This window comes from Carassius gibelio, chromosome A4 (assembly GCF_023724105.1).
Source record: "Carassius gibelio isolate Cgi1373 ecotype wild population from Czech Republic chromosome A4, carGib1.2-hapl.c, whole genome shotgun sequence".
In the NCBI taxonomy this organism is placed as follows: domain Eukaryota; kingdom Metazoa; phylum Chordata; class Actinopteri; order Cypriniformes; family Cyprinidae; genus Carassius; species Carassius gibelio.
In genome coordinates, this window is record NC_068374.1 from 34,090,462 (window position 1) to 34,108,526 (window position 18,065).

Sequence of the window (18,065 nt, forward strand, 5' to 3'; positions counted from 1 at the left end):
TTGAGTCGGTTCTTTTCAGTGAATCTGTTCTGAGTTGGTTCTTTTCAGTGAATCTGTTATTTTCAGTGAATCTGTTCTGAGTTGGTTCTTTTCAGTGAATCTGTTCTTTTCAGTGAATCTGTTCTGAGTTGGTTCTTTTCAGTGAATCTGTTCTTTTCAGTGAATCTGTTCTTTTCAGTGAATCTGTTCTTTTCAGTGAATCTGTTCTTTTCAGTGAATCTGTTCTTTTCAGTGAATCTGTTCTTTTGAGTCAGTTCTTTTCAGTGAATCTGAATGATTTGAATGATTAGCAAATCAGTTGGAATCAGAATAGTTGTTAGAAATCTTTATCCAGTAATTACAAATTAATGGAAATAACACAATTGGAATCAATCTGTTCTGTTCAATGAATCAAAGATGTATTTGTGAATCACCCTTAATCAAAATGTTTATTATCCAGCAGTCACAAAGTAATAATAAATCTGTAAACATGAATGATGCATTTACAAATAAGTCTGAATCGAAACATCTAAACTATTCAACAATCACAGTTGAAAAAAAAAACGTCACTTTGGGAATTCAGCATTCAAAGTTTTTTCCACGAATTTGAATGATTCATTAACGAATCAGTATGAATCAGAATGATTGTAAAAAATCCTAATTCAGTAATCCCAAATGAATAGAAACCTTACAATAGGAATGCACTGCTCAAAATCGGTTCTTTTAAGTGAATCTGAATGATTTATCATTGAATCAGTCTGAATCAGAATGGTTGTTAAAAATCCTTATCCAGTAAACACAACTGATTCGTTAGCAAATCGATCTGAATCAGGATGGTTGTCAAAAATCCTTCTCCAACAAATCACAAATGAATAGAAAAGTCACTTTGGAAATAGAGAATGTCCTGTTTTATGATTAGGTAACGTCTACTAGTGTCGCTCACAGCGTAGTTCATCAGTTTTGCATTGTGAATGCTACAGTACGTCTGAGTAATACATTGACTAGTTCAAAAGGGCAAGAAAAATGCTTTTTTTTGGATATAACTAATAACCCTGTGCTGGTAAGGTCATAGCTTCTCAGTGCACAGTTCAGTTATCCAGAGGTCGTGACCTCAGGCAGGTTCCCTTGTTAGTGTATGTAAGGTGAATCAGTGCTGCGTTGATGGAGCAATCCTTCCTCTCCAGCCGTTTGTTGTGTAATACTGCTGCAGGAAGATGATAAATGCTGCTTGAGTGAGTGTGTGTGTGTGTGTGTGTGTGGCCCGATCGACTGATAGCCACCAGAGACACTGTCTGGAGTTCAAACAGCAGTTTAAGGCATGAAAGACATTCAGAGGTGTAGAAAAATGTATTACTGTAAGTGTGTGTGTGTGTGTGTGTGTGTGTGTGTGAGATGAATGGTCACCATGGCAATAAGGCAGCTGCAGATTCACATGATGACGTTTGTCGATGTTTGTGTCTCAACAGAGATAACTCTTATAACACGGCAGGAGCTGATAATTGTGTTTGCAAAATAACAGTTTTGTGATTTATCTATTTATTTTACATTACCTCTGCAGTGTTGTGTGCAATTACAGCAATTATGAGACGACAGAAATTTCACTGTGATCGCTTCACTTTCTCTCGAGTCAGAACCGAGTCTGTTTCTATGGCAGCACATAATGGCTAAATACTATATTACTATGTTAAGTTGAATCCACTGCGATTTTTACTGAATTTTGTTTTACCATTTATAATTACAATAATAAAGGCTGGTCCTCTTTGACTTCCATAGTGTTTTTTTTTTTTCATACTTTGGAAGTCAATGATGACTAACAACTCAAGGTGATACATATTAGGTTATTTTTTATTTATTTTTGCTTTCCGGCCAGTGTCTCCAATTTTTTCTGCTTTTAACTTTCTCATAAACACCCTGTTTCCTAAACAAGCACCAACTGCCTCATGCCATCCAGACCAACAGAGTAAACAAGATAACATTATATTCAACAAACTCATCACACGCTTTAATGAGTTCGATGACACAGGCCTGAGGAGTTGCAGTTCGTTGAGCAGCAGATGGGGGCGCTGTTGTGATCTCTTCAGTTGTTCATCTGAATGTGTGCATGAGAAGAATCCAGAGACTCTGTCACATCTGGCCATGAATGCACATGTGTTTGGAGGGCTCTTCTCGAACTCACCCATGATTCTCGCTCTCTTTGTCATCAATCTGTGCCCCAGTTTCAGAGAGTTTAGCTTTAGCTCGCAGCTCCATACTGAGCCCAGGGCCAGTGCTTTGGGACCAGCAGAACTGGAGCAGGACAGGTCAGAGCCGCGGGCACAAACACATACACGCTCGCTCACTCATGCAAATACACGCGCTGATTTAAATAACGAATCCATGTGCTGTTCTCAGCTCAATCCAGAGTGCCACAGTGTCTGCTAAAGCCTCAGTCTTGACTACTGACGATCTGAGATATCTTAAAGAGTCAGCATCACTGCAAAAAGTGGACGTACACATGAAAACAGGGTATAAAACACAAAATAGGAGTCAAATTTGGCTTTGGCAAATAATTAAAATGGCTGTCTGGTAACTTTTTAAATATGGCAGTTGGAGATTATTGCACTATGTTTTACAAGAAAATACTATTTTGGTTGTTTTACTTCAAAATGTCATGTTTAATTGAATGTCCTATTGAAGTTTCTTCATAATTAGTTATCATTAGCCATTTATGAGTGAAAGTAGTTTTTAAGTAATTGTTATATTAGTCCACCAAAAGAATAAAAAAAAAACGAAAAAATAATTTATTTATTTATTGTCCCTATTACAAAATTATTGTAGCTATTTTTTATTATTGTATAATAGTAAAGAAAGGAAACAAATTATTAACATTTTATATTTTCACCTTTGTTGTCGTCATTAACATTTAGAAATGTTGAACATTTTTATAATGTTTTATATATTTTTTATCGTATTATTATATCATGCTATATAAAAAAAAACATTATCTAAAATAATAATTAATTTATTTCTATTTATTATTATGATTTATATTTTAGATAATCATTACCTGTCATCATCCTAACCAAATTCAGAATTATTATTGTATTATATTATATGACATTGTATTATTATTATTATATATATTGATTTAAATCTAACTGGTGTTTATATTTATATATATATATATATATAAAATATAGCTCTGTTAACCTCATGTTGAATAAAAACTTAATTTTAGACCATGCATATATGATTGTATGGTGCACGTGTATGAAACACTAGTTCTTGGTGTAATTGTACCTAATGCTCTGAGCATGCTCAGTTAAAAGCCAGCAAGAGAGTGAGATCAGCCGCTGCAGCAGCTGTGTGAGAGCAACATCTCTCTCTCTCTCTCTCTCTCTCTCTCTCTCTGTCTCTCTCTCTCTCTGTCATTGCTTGTGGAGAAACGTCAGGGAACAGAAGTGTTGATGGTTTGTCATGGATGAGGGCCAGTGAAGGCAGTTTAGACATACATACACACTCTCTCTCTCTTACACACACACACACACACACACATGAGTGTGTTGTGTAAGTCACACCGATCTCTGCTGGATTTATCATGAAGTGCTCATGTACGGTAAGTGTGTATGCATATATAAATGTGTGTGTCTTTACCTGTATCTCATCATAATCAATTTCACAATTCTATTTGAGTTGTTTAATGCTGCTGGCATCTTATTGTGCATGCTGTATTTTGGCTTTGCAGCTCTGTGTGTGTTTGCCTGGCTGAGCTTTTGGAAAGAGGAAAAATATTTTTGGTCACTGTCGATATAAAATGTCTCTCTTTATCTGTAACTGAGACTCTGAGGAGGGCAGAAGCACGGAGTGATGTAGAACTTTCACAGGCTTATGGATTACCAGGATACATGCATAAAGGAGATTCTTTTATTCAATAGTGCTGCCGTTGCTTTTTAAGCAGTGCTCTTGAAACTCCACACGGCTCCTGCAAGCAGAATCAGTCTAGAGAGAAAGATCCATCAACCCTGGAATGAGGATACTGAAGCGCTGACTGTGCTCCCAATAGCATACTTGCATACTACCATACTATATTATGATAGCATACCTGCATACTTTGAACCATACGACAAGATTTTGCCAGTAGGTACAGTAAGGCCAGGTTTGTCAGATGAGAGCCGGGTACTACTTCCCCACAATGCAATGCCCTTTTTTTTTCTGAATTGGGCTGTCAAACTTATAATAAATAACTTAAATGATTTAAAATGTAAAAAAAAAAAACCATTCCCATCAAGTTTTTTTTTGTTTAAATTAAAAATTCCATTATTTAATTATCAAATTACTATTCAATTTATTGGTGTTTGTTGTTGTTGTTATTATTTAATTTGTAAATAATTAATGAATCATTTATTTGTATTATTATTATTATTATTATTATTATTATTATTATTATTATTATGTAATACAAATATGAATTGGGCAGGCATTTATAAAAATGATTATCCATTTTAAATTAATAAATTAGTCATTTAATTTTAAATTATTCTATTTATTGTTTTTGTAATTGTTGTTGTTGTTGTTTTAATAAAATGTGAAATAAATTGGGATGGCATTTTTTGAAATAATGAATTTAAAAGAATTAATGTAAAATGTAATTTACCATTATTATTAAATAAAAAAATATATATATTTTGCATCAAAAATTATGAATATAAATTATTAATTAAATGTTTAATTATTAAACTGCTATTTATTGAATGTATTATTATTACAATTATTGTTACAAATGTGAAATAATCATATTTTACAGTTATGTAGCATGCTACAGTCCAATATGTTTATTGATGCAAAATGCTTAATATACATGTTGCATACTGTTAAAATGTATTGTATTGTATTGTATACTGTGCAGTACACGATTATCTAGTGTTCTGTTGCATACGTAACCATACATAACGACATACATGCATCTCATTGTGATCATTTCCCAGCATGCATCAGCCTTCAGTGAGTCTGTGAAGCCCTCCAGGGTCTTTCATTCTTGACTGTATAGAGACCCCTGTGCTGTTCAGCAGTGACTCACAGTAAGACTTCAGTGTGAGTAACATGCACATGCACTAAAACAGGAAAAGTGCATGTGAAAAGCACCGGCACGTACTTAAAGTCACAGAGACGTGAGGTTTGCAGTTTATCATTATATAACATCTGAAACCAGTCCAACGCTCGATCTTCCTCTGTTCTCCCAGACGAAATCTCTCCCTATCTCACCCATCCCTTTCAGAAGATATTCAGCACACGTTACATAGCCTGAGGGACTTTTAGGTTTTAAACACTAGCTTCTCTTTGCCTAGTTTCCTAAATCTGACTAATTATAACATCTAGCGACCTGTTGCACAAAGAAAACACCTATTAAGAAGGAAATAACAAGCCGTGTGTTAGTCCGCGGCAGTCGTCCTGCTCCACGGTGAATTTCAGCCCAATGCTTTGTAAAGCGATGAACGCCTGCAACTGTCCGAGTCAGAGGAAGAAGCTGCTAATGAGACGCCTTGTCAGATCATTATTAAATAAAGGTGTTTGGGAGACGCTGAGCTCATTCTGTCTCTCTGGAGGCTCACACTAAACTGCTGTTTGCTCTGGAGCTAGAAAAGTGTGATAGAAATCAGGCCAGATATAGTGTGTAAGGCTTGTTATTCTTGTTTGAGGAGGAATAATGTCACCTGCATCATATTGGGGGCTGAAGGCTTGGCAGAGAACAACATGAACCCAATATTATTTTTGCTATTCTGATATTTAAAACCTAAAAGTAGAAGAGGAGATTGTTCCAGAGAGATAATGTGGAATAATGAGAATAAATGTGGGCAAAAACATGCTGGAGTTACCCATGTGCACCGGGATTATTAGTTTTTCACTTGTTATTGTATTTCTTTTTTACATTTATATTTGATTTAATTAAATGTATTTTTTGTGCATTATTTATTTTTCTTTTTATATATGAAAAATCAGTCACCATTTAACATTTGGCTTGACAACTTAATTTATCTTTTTTTTAAATTGCACTTCATTTTGCATTTACAAAATTTGCAATTATTTTTTTAATTTTACACCATGTTTACTACTACAGTTCAAATTGACAGTTGATTTTTTTTTTTAATTACGTCTTATTAATATTATTGTTGTTATTATTATTGTAGTAAAATTTCTTTGAATTTCATTTAATCTTAATTCTACTTCCTGTTTGCTTTCCTGTTGAATCCATCCATCCATCATTTTTTTTAAATTCAGCAGTTGAACTGGAGTTTAAAAAACAGCCCTGGTCCCATCATGCAATTATGAACGGATAGTGTTTTCATGAGTTTGAACTCCCAGGTGCTTTTCTTTTAAGCATGCATGTCTTTAAAATGTCTTTAAATATCCCGAAACATCCACTTGCCTCCCTGCCTTGATCCCAAGGGATGCCAGACTTAGCCTAACGTGGGCATTTCAGAGCTTGCTTCACTGTCTTTCATTTTTTCCGCTACTCGTCCATATTCTCCTCTCTTTCAGAGGGTTTTAGCGCATTAGGGGTGGTATGTAGCCATTCGCACCCCTGTCAGACCGACTGAAAGCCTCAGTGGGACGTAGAGTGTGGGAGAGCACAGGCAAGGTGAGCACAGCGCTCGCATCGCAATCCTCTGCTGGTTTCTTGCTTTGTTTCTTTCCCTCTTATCAGCGATAAAAGCTCAAAGAGACAAAACTCACGCAGAGTTCATATATTTCCCCAGAGCCTGAGGGAGAACAGCGCTTCCCTCGCCAACAACAAAGGCATCGAACAGCGGCATCTTTGCAGACACATCGTTTAAAATCACATCCATTAATTGAGCCGTTGAGGGAGATGTTGCATGTCTTCAAGGATTTGCATAAGTAAAGGGGAACTTTTTGATTTCGGATTCTGCTGGCACATCGGTCCCAGTCGCCTCCTACAATAACACACTCATCCATCACCACGTAATTGCTAATATTAGCCGACCGTGTCATTATTATCATGGCGCTGTGGATCATTTTTTTCAGCTGTGAGAATATTACAGTGCCAAGCCTCATGAAATGCACACTGATATGTAATATACATAAAATCGTTTATTTCAGTGAACCCGGCTTTTAGTGCCTGGTGGTGCATGATTCATCAAGGGAGAAAATGGTTGCGTCATGTTCTCTTTCTTCATATATAAATGCTACATCACCACTCAAACCATGCTGACAGCAAGATGCGTGTTTCTTGTTGCAGCATCTCAGCTCTTGAGACGGTAATTGGTGTCATGCTGACAGATTCGGTAATGCGACGGGATCAATGTGATGCATCAATAATTCATATCTCCGTGATTGATGCACGCTTGACAAACAATATGCATTGGTTTTGCACCTCTTTTTTGTAATGCCGTTGGGTATCAGTGTCACTCGGTGCACATTGCACATCACAGGTAGTCGGATATGACTGAATCCGTTCCGCAGACCTGATCTAAGTCTTGTTGCCACTCTGCAAAGCTGTTCCTTCTCGGCGCCTTTCATCTCGCAACTAGCAGAGGCATGTTATCAGCGTCTCTGGCGAGGCTTCCTTCACCAATCTGTCTCTCTAATCTCTCTGGCCTCAGTCGTATCAACTCTGTCCCTCTGCCCTTCTTTTCCCAAATTACTAGGAAAGCACAAACAGAAGCTGCTGATTTCCCCGTGTTTAATTAGTGTTGAAAAACACGTCTTAATCCTGATCTTTTGGAGCGGTCAGTGAGTTGTCAGCCAGCATAGTGATGGATTCCTTCAGACCTGATTTTCCATGCTGTGCTTTAGCGTGGGTTTTCTTGTGTAGAGGGATAGACGTAGTTTATTGATCCCTGAGGGTGAATTGGGGTGCGAAGACAGAAGCCGCATTAAATGTAAATTGCTCATAAAACACCACCGTACAGCCACATAGTGCACTCAAATGAAGCATAGAGTGAGGAATAAAGGTATAATTTGCAGTAATGCCAATATCCTAACATGATTTACACAAGTAGGACACGATCCTGGATGAGCATCCTTGCTAGTCATTTATCTACTTCGGCCTCAGGTTTTTACATTTAAATGTAATAGAAATTGACACTCACAAAATAATGTAAACATGCCTAAATTCTCTTAGCCATTAAAACTGTTGTCATTTTGTGCATTAGTGGTGATTTGACAATGACTCTTTCTGCACCAGTAGGTCATTTGAATCATTCACAACACTGATTCATTTCTGAATTGTCTGTATGATTGAGTCTTTTAAATATTCACTTCAATTATATATACAACATCATTGATTCATTAAGGAATTTAATATGTGATTGTGAGTCTTTTGAGTTATCCACCCAACCGATTGGTTATTGGCTCAATCGGTTTCAGAAGAGCGGATTCATTTATGAATGAAACGAGCTATTGTCTTAATGGATGAGTCATTTGAATCATTCACCCAAATGGTTCGTTTAAAGAAAAAAAAACTGAATCATTCACACAGATTCATTCATAAATGGAATGTTATTGTCTTTGTGAATGAATCTTCTACATCATGTACTCAATCAGTTAGTTCAACAACACTGATTCATTCACGAATAGAACAAGTGATTGACATTGTAGGTGAGTCTTTTCAATTAGTTACTCAATTATTCATTTAACAACACTAATTTGTTCAGGAATGAAACAAGTGACTTCACGCATAAGTCATTTGAATCATTCACTTTTGGGACCAAAACAAGATACTGCCTTTATAAATGAGTCATTGAATTATTCACACAGCTGACTCGTTCAAAAACGTACTGTGTACCTTGTGTGTGTGTGTGTGTGTGTGTGTGTGTGTGTGTGTGTGTGTGTGTTAGGGAAAGAATCATTATGGTACCAAATACTCCACTTGACCAATTCGAGTTTATGTAGCTTGCAAGCATTCATTCACCTAATCCCATCCGCATTTCCATCCAATCTGTAAAGCTGAAATCCACGGGGTCAACCCAAACTTCAGACCCTTGAGCAAGAAAACCGAGGCTGTTTCAGAAGGCCGGATGGCATACAGAGTCTCGCTGTAGGGTTATGTCTTAATGGACGTGTCATGTTAACGGTATCTGACCGTACTAATAATACTTTTTGATACAGTGGCAGATCTCGACAAGGCCGTTGCATGTGTATGACAGCCTTGTGAAGCAGCACACAATGGGCCATTTTTTGTTTGTTTTTTTGCCGCCCAGCACAATGTCACTCTCGGAGTGCAGCACATGGCAGTCAGCAGCACACAATTATGCTGCACAGATGAGCTCTCGCTCTCCATCACGCTGAGTGGCCTCATTCTTTCAGCATGCCTAGCCTCTCCCGACCCTGCAAGAGAGGTCTTTTCATCGCTGGAGTCAGTGCTCGTGAGCTACTGCTGCGGTAATAGAGGAAGACCTATCAATGTACAGTCTAACACATGCCTTTTCTGTCCTGGATCCTCTGTGTCAGCGAACGGACACACACATACAGGGCTCCAGACTGTGCCTAAAACTGTTTTTGCTGAGATCACCACTGGTGACTATATAAAAGTAGTTATATGACTTAAAAATGTGCACATAATGCCTTTTTTCTTGCTTGTTTTGTGATCACATCTTTTGTTATGTTGACGTAATAAACTGAGACCGTGACACCGTGTTGACGTCACACCTGCTAAAGCAGCTCCAGTTATGGCAGCATGAGAGACTGTGAAAACGCGGGAGACATACAAAGTAAAGTGTCTATTTCGGGCACATCTTGAACAAACTATGACAGTTAAAGCTGTCAGCTGTGTGGATATTAGCAATAATAGTTAGGAATTATCGTTTATAATCAATCCTGATATGGCTTCTTGTTATCAAGACATGCTTTGTTCTGTAAATGCTTGAAATTCATAATATTTGTAGCGCACTTGATGCTCCAATAATCACAATAAGCTTTATGATCGGTTATCTTCTAATAGACAAAATATCGAACCAAATTTCAAACCAAAATTTAGCTCTTTAATGTGGCATGAGCAATCGTTTTTAGCACATCAGTTCAAGCGGTGACCGTGACCACCATCATATCTTTCTCTTTACTAATATAGTATGAAATAAACATGAATGAACATCAAAAGGTGTATTATAAGATGGCCTACAGTGTAACTTACTGAAATGTCTCATGTAATCGCTCATTCAGGGTTTCAAACTGAGAAAAACATGTAAAGCTTGTAAACAATTCCATGTAACAATCATTTTCCTCAGAATAAGCTCATTAGTCAGCTAGAAAAATAACTAAAGAGGAGCATTTTGCAAAATTAATGCACTACGTTGCATATTCATATATTTACTTAACCTGTTCTCTGCATAAGAAATAATGCAAGAAGCTAAAGTTACAGGTTTAGTTTCATAGTGACTCTGCAACTTAAATATCGGTTTTACAAACACTATACGTGAGGGAAAAACTCATTATAAATCCCAAAATATGACTGTAGACTCTATTGTATGTTGATATGATTTTATAAATAAGCATAATTGAGTCTTTTTACTTTTTGATTTTTAGGAAAAAAATTTAATGAGCCAAGATGTTATTCACTTGTAGAGCTTGGACGTTTTTTTTATTTTTTATTCTCCGTTAGCTTTGATGGTTGTTTATTCAGTGATTATTCAGTGTTTAACTGCAGTTTTTCAGTCATCTTGTCCTCCTTTATAATGCAGTTAAAGATATTGCAAGAAACATTTGCAATGCTGTGCTATTTTTCATTTCTGTATTTATTTCTCTAGTTGTAGGGTGACATTGAAATGTACATAAATCTACATAAAACTAGTGATATGATGATAATGGATGACTATTGTTGCTTCCTTGCCTTTAAGATATTATTGCTGGGAATATCTACGATTATTGCAGTGATTTATTCTTAAAAACAGACCCTCATATGAAGATGAACATTAAGCACTGCTTGAAAACAGCTGGTGTTGTAGTCAATCATTAACAAAACTTGTTTAGTAGAGCTTAGCTGTGTGTCAGCAGGGGTGCTGATATAAAGCCGATATAATTATAATTATTATATATATTTTTTATTAATTCAGGTATTTTGTAATTTGGCAATGGATTAAAAAATGAATGTGTAAAACAAAGTATTTTTCACAATTAAACAAATATTTAAAATTAAAAAGGAAGTAAACACTGTAACCAACAGGGCACTCAGTATTCTGGGACGTTTGTGTGCATTGGGAATTCTATTTTTCAATTAAATCCAGGGTTACAGTCATTTTACATACAGCACAATAAGAAAATAACCCACCTCAAACATATTGGTCAAGCAGAAAAATATATTGTCCAATGCCGATGTTTGAAAAATGCCAAATATCTGCCGATATATCGGCCGATATATCGGTCAGCCACTAGTTTATTGCGCTTTTCAGAATGGAAATATGGACTCACAATGATCATAATGGATGTGGCCTGTCATGCTGAAACCATTTTTGAAATCTTTTGTGCTCCCAAGACTAATACATACAGTATGATTGCAGTCTGTTGCTTACAGACGTCTGAGAGGAAATGACATGTTTGGGCAGTGCTAGCTCATTATTTAAATATTCGTCTGCTCACAACATGCAAATTAAGTCCATTAGTGAGCATTGAGCAGACACTGATTGACGCACTGAACTTGAGGAACGGTCGTCAGGTTTTAATTATGAAGTGTGAATGTGGTCCGGAGGAAAAGTTGACAAAACGGTAATGCATTACATTTCCGTCACTAACTGTTCGTTATGCTGCTCTGGGAGAAATTTTGAATCTGTATCTATGAGATATGGGCTGTTTTGTGAGCTACTTTTACATTCTCCTTGTTGCAGGTCTCCTGTCGATGGCAGTGATTGATTAATCTTTGGCAAATTAAAAATATGACAGGCCTTGATGATATTTGATTAACATTCTCCACTGTTGCATCATGAATCATTTGTCAGCCCTGCAGGGCTTCAGTATGTCATTTTGTTTGGCCATTTTTAATTATTGGTGGGACTTGTGCCCCTCAGTGTCTGTGGTGGTTGTTCACACAACACCAGCATTGTGCTGTCTGTGTGGAATGTTAATAACTTTGTGTTATGACTTAAATATAACCAGCATTTACAGCAGCAATTTATTGCTGAAAGAGCAACAAATGCAGAATCAACTGTAAGCTACCATGCTCTCAATCGCATGGCTTGACTGAAGCTAATCCAACTGTGAAAGCACAGCGCAGTATTAATCTGTGCAGATCGTCTCAAATGGACAGCGGCCATGTGAATGGCCGGAACCACACACATCTGTAGACTAACACAGGTTAATTCTCACACTTTAGTAGTGTTTATAGCTCCTAACAGGCTGTGCAACTGTTTAACTAGGTTGCAGAGTATATTTTCTCTCCGCTGCATTACAACTGTACCATTTTTTTGAGTCGAGGGATAGAGTTTGTCATTTGTGGATTAAGCGCTAACTGGAAATCTTTAACTGCGTTAGAAAATCCACATGTTGTGAACGAGGCTCATCCGTAAAGCAAGTGAATGCGTTTGTTAAGTCCCTGCGTTGCAGGGGAATGCTGAGGCCACGTGCATGGCTTTAAACCTCATGAATGATTGAAGAGATAGAAAGATGCCAGGTTATATTGCTATCAACCTCTCTGGATCCACTTTATGTAATCTGGGAATGTGCTCGCTCAAAGAAACCGTTCCCAGCGGTAGAAACAGAGACATTGTGATGCACAGGCTTGTGTTGAATCATATATTCAACGTGCACATTAGCGGACAGATACTCCGGTAAAGCACACTGAATGTGACCAGCGTTTTGTCCCGGAGAGATGAGTGCTGGCGTAGGCGTAGAGGATTGAGCGGAGGGAAGGAGACCACTCATCCACCCACGGACAGACCTGCTTCTCACCACAGGCTCCACAGCAGAGCAGCGGGAGGACGAGGTTCACTGCGATTCACTGCACGCAGGATAATGAGCAAGTGCGCTTCATAGAAAGAGAACAGGAGTGATGCAGAGGTACAGGCATTTAACATCAGTGCAACTACACGTCATCCATCAAATTCTGATTGGATGAGCCACATTTCAAGTTGTTTACAAATTGGTAAAATTCTTGCCAATTATACACTGCTGCTGCTGCTACTTCTGCTTTTTCTTTATTATTGGTTTTGTTTTTACTCTCTTAGTTTGTTTAGGTACCGTTTTTTATAGAGTAAGAACATAAGGGTTTTTTTTTTCTTAAAGAGTTTAATAAGAATAAAAAATTGTACTTTAAGTATCATCACTATTATATTTTTACCGTTTTAATTTTATTGTATCGTTGAGTTTTTGTAAATGTATATTATTGTTGTTTATGACAAAAACATTGTTTTCTTTTGAAATGATGATAATAATAAAAACAACAATAATACTACAGTATAAGTAATAATAAAAAATAACAAACAATAATAATACTATAAGTAATAAGTCTGATGAAGATTATTATTATTGTTATTGTTAAATATAATAATCCATTTTTATAATTGTACATTTGTTAAATACTCTTATCATTAAGTTTTATAGATATATTTTTTGTATTCTAAGTTCTGAATGTAATTTCGTGTTGGATTAACATGAACTTCAAGTTGTTATAAAATGCAGATACACATGCACATCATACTGTTTATTAATATGCCAAATTGATATAAAAAAGCAATAATTAATGCCTTGATTCTTAAGAATTCCCCTTGTATTCCAGTGTGGTAAAATGACTGTCCTGCACAGCCGCTCGTGGATTATTGCTTTAGCATTCTGTGTTTTGGAAGTTGTAAGCAGAGTAGGAAAATGTAATGATAGTTCAACACACATGATGTTTGAAGGTTTACTGGTTTAAGAGTGAAATGCCTCAGGAACTCAAACACATCTGCCAAAACCACTGTCTCCAGAAGAGACGATGTCTCGACATCTTTCGCCAAAACTCTCAGTGCAGAAGGGGGGAAAATAACATGGTTTACAAGAGCGTGGGATGTAATTTTATGTCCATCCATTTCCCCCGAATTTCCAACATAAACTGAAAGGACTGGAAGTATGAAATATTGCATTTCAGTGGCAAAAGTTTTTTTTGTATTAGCAGAGTTTCTAGGAACCCAAAATGAATTTGAGCATCAGCATCGACCCTCAACAGTATTGTGTTGGTCTAACAGGGGCCTGAGGGCCCTTGGTGCTCCGTTAATCAGGTTTGAACTCGTATCTGACCAGTCATTTTTCCAAAGAGCTGCACTGGTGTTTCATGAGACCTGCTTTTGAAAACTTTCCAATGGATCGTTGCTGGTTTGAAGAGCAGGACGAAATATTAATGTGCAGTTTTGTTTGGCCAAATCAGACCATGTGAATGTTGATATCACCCAGTGTTGTTTTGAGATGGAATGCATGGAAAAGAGAGCCAATTAATTATTTAATGAAATAGAGACTTTGAAAACTTTACCAGGACACTTTGCCTTTCTTCACTGCTGTGGAATTAATGATTGATGTTAACAAACTGCTGAGCTTTCCCATTTCATCTGCTAGTTTATCAAGAGAGCGAAGCCTAAATTAGTAATAGTAATGGCTTGTTTTTTTTCCTCTACACACTCTCTGACATCTACAGCAACCAAAAATGGCTTTAAAACCATTTTAATTCAGGAATTGCTAGTACATTTCACAAATAATTACTAAGAAATGGCAAGTAACACATTGAATTAAATGTGGAATTTTAAAGAAGAAAAGTCTGAAATAGTATTTTCTTGGGAAACACCAAATCCGCTAATAATTTTTTTCAAAATTTGAAAAATTTATTTTGACATTTTTACGATCAATTTAAGTTTCTCTAATAAAATAATCTGAACCTCCATTTACTCACTCTCCACTTGTTTCTTAGCTATATGAATTTCTTGTAGTTTTTTTTTTTTTGCACAAAAATAGATACTATGGGGAAGAACATACTATGGTTGTCAATAGCTGCTTAGTTGTCAACATTCTTCAAAAACTCATAGGTTTGGAGCCATAAGAGTGATTAAATTAAACCAAATTTTCATTTTGGGGCGAACTGTCCCTTTAAAACAGCCTTATTGTGTGTCAGAACCAACAAGAAACATTATTTCCCATTCCAAACGACCTCAGCTGCTAACTTGGTCACCCTTGAAAGGCCAGACCTGTCCTCGCCACTGACATTTACTCTGCCTGACATAGCCGGTGTGTGTGTGGGTGTGTTTAAGTCCTGTGCTCCGCCATCTCCTTGACCTCCAGGGTCAGTGTGATGCCATGGCGATGCGAAAATACCCATCTCCCCGCTTACAGTGTTTGCTTGACTCCCTTGACATAATGGCCCACTCTTCACCTGTCCTCCTCCTGTCCATCCTAGACGACTTGGTAAATATCACGCTGTTACCTTTGCAACATCCATCCAACATTCCGCTTGCATTCAGCATTCCGCTTGCATCCCAAAGCAAACAGCATGCACAGGAGTCATGAAAGACGATAGACAAAACATCTCAATAAACCCAGCAATATTGCAGTTTTATGTGATGAAATATAATAGTCTGTCTGTCAAGATTCACAATGAATCACCTCATTTCAAGCAGAGCGTTTTCTAGACATTATTTTGTGCAACATAAAAGTACTGGTACTCCGTACTCACATTATTTATAAACTGCCTTAAACATCTAAGTTTGTTACACATTGCATGCCGAGTCATCTTGAATGATTCATTAAAATAATAGGGTTCATAAGAGTCATTTGTTGGCAATCAGACTTCACTGGTTGCACTGCATGTCTGTTTTCTCAATAAAAAGACATGTTTTCTTTGCAATTATTTTATGCAACAAAATAGTACTCACACACTCATTTATGCACATAAACCGCCTGATACTACATCTGCAAATGCATCTAACTTTTTAGAACTTCACGTGTTGAGTCATCTTGAATGATTCATTAAAAGAATTGGTTCATAGGATTCAGTCCATGTGAATCAGACTTTACTGGTCATGCTGTATGTTTGATTTTAAGTTTTTAATAGAAAGTAGTTTATAGCCATTATTTATTGATACATAATAATACTTATATACTCATATGCATGCATGTTAAAAGTTTAAATGTTAAAATGTTATCTTGCATGATTAAAAGAAATTGTTCAAAGTCATTTGTTGTGAATCAGACTATACTGTTTGTGCTACAGTATGTTGGCTATTTTCTAAAGAGACTGGTCTTCCAACCCTTTTTTTTTGTGGTACAAAAAGTAGTGCATATTTATATGCGTAAACCATAAGAGTAATTGTTTTGTAAATCAGACTACACTGGTTATGCTGTTTTTGTTCTAGTATGTTTTTAATAGAGAAATATGAAAGCCATTTTTTCATCTCATCGCATTCAATTCATACGGCAAACTCATTCATGTGTAAAATATTTATTCTTTGCTATAGATTCAAAGTTCTGAATAGATGAAGTTAAAAATAGTTCAGCTTTTAATAACCTGTCTCATTCTGTTGAATGCAAGAACTCATCCTGCATCCTGTGAATCAAAGGAATGATGCGTGAAATATTACTTGGGTTGTGCAGATGTTGTCTGGTAGCCTTCCACGAGCATCCAGTCAGTTAACTTATGAAATATTCGCCAGATTGTTTAATTCACCAGCTGATTAGCACACAACGTATGCCAGTCAGGCAACACGTTATGTAACATCAAGTAGAGCAACGGCTACACTTTAGTAGGACTTGCAGCATGGATCTCTAATAAAGCACCTGAAGTAGTTTGCATTTGAGTCATTTTTAATCGCATCTGCAGCCATTTTAATTGCAGTCTTGAAGCCCCATGTTGTGTTCACAGAATAAGTGAAGTGTTGCATCATGTGAGTGTTTCGCATGCATACGGGCTGCTGGCGAGCTTTAGTTACAGCATCTGAACACAGCTGTGTGCTCAGACAAACAGGAACTGTGAACAAATGACCTCCATCACACACGTCATTCCCACACGCCCTTCGGGAGTATTCAACGTGTGCCATTATTTACTTCTGTGCCTGTCACTCCACTTTGCTACAAGAACATACTTGCTTCAGTTCAACACAGGCCTAAAAGTATCAAAACTCACTGCCATGATGCTCCAGTGTTGCCACATTTGTGTTTGACTGTTATGAACTTCAAAGAGACTTCCAGTGAGAAATATGACCCAAATCGCCCCAAATCATTTTTGGGCTTGAGAGTGCAACCAGATACGCCCATCTGTGTGGACGCCACGTGCTCAGATCAATTCCGGTCAAGCACTTCTAATACCATCTGTTTTTCAAAATTCTGCCAGTCTGCAAAGCCTTCGTCCCAACGGAGCTAAAGCTGGCGATTGATTTCCACAATGAAGATTATATCCTTCAATGTTGACGTGAAATCGGTAAATCACCCTATTTATGTTCTTAATTCGTGGTCCTGATCTTATTATGAATGATGTATGGTGCACATTATTCCAGATAAATAAACATTTGTCATCTCAATTTCTTTCAAATGTAATAATGTGCAGGTTTGCACAATTCAATCAATTGACTTCGGATGCAATCAAGTCCTTAATAATTTACAAGTGTTAATATAATAACATTATATTGTGCATAAAGTAAATTTATCCCGTTTAAGCATGTTTGGACATATCTGAAGTATCTAAAGTATTGATGATTAGTGCTTTTATTTTAGCAGTGTGTTCTGTTGCATTCATACCTCCATGGGGCAGCAGTCATGCATTTCCTCTGAAATACACTGAAGAGCCCATTTGTTACCATCTGCCATCTCTAAATATTACTGTACTGGCTTTTCACTTTCATCTGTTTCAACAAATAGTCATGAGTGTCAGCCAGAGTAAAGCATAGATGATGGATAGAGCCCTGAAAGTGGATCTAAATGCGTGTTTTGATGGGAAGCAGATGGTGTGGAGGGATGGGAGATGGATTGAGATATCATGGGCTCCAGTCTCCACAGCTCAGCCTCAGAAGTGGACGAGACGCTTTAGGATTCATCCATGAACAGCGGATGTAAACGAGGCTGAAGAGGCAAAGCTGATTAGCACGTGTATCTTGTTTTTGCAGCAGAGGCTCAGTGTTTGTTAGAGGGTCTGTGAAGGTATTTTTTTATTT

General features: G+C 37.0%; 1 protein-coding gene across 23 annotated transcripts in view; it reads left to right on the forward strand.

Annotated features, from left to right (window-relative positions):
- LOC127978662 (pleckstrin homology domain-containing family A member 5) overlaps positions 1-18,065 on the forward strand; it is a 125,578-nt gene that overhangs the window by 42,053 nt on the left and 65,460 nt on the right. The gene's annotated exons all lie outside the window — the stretch shown is intronic.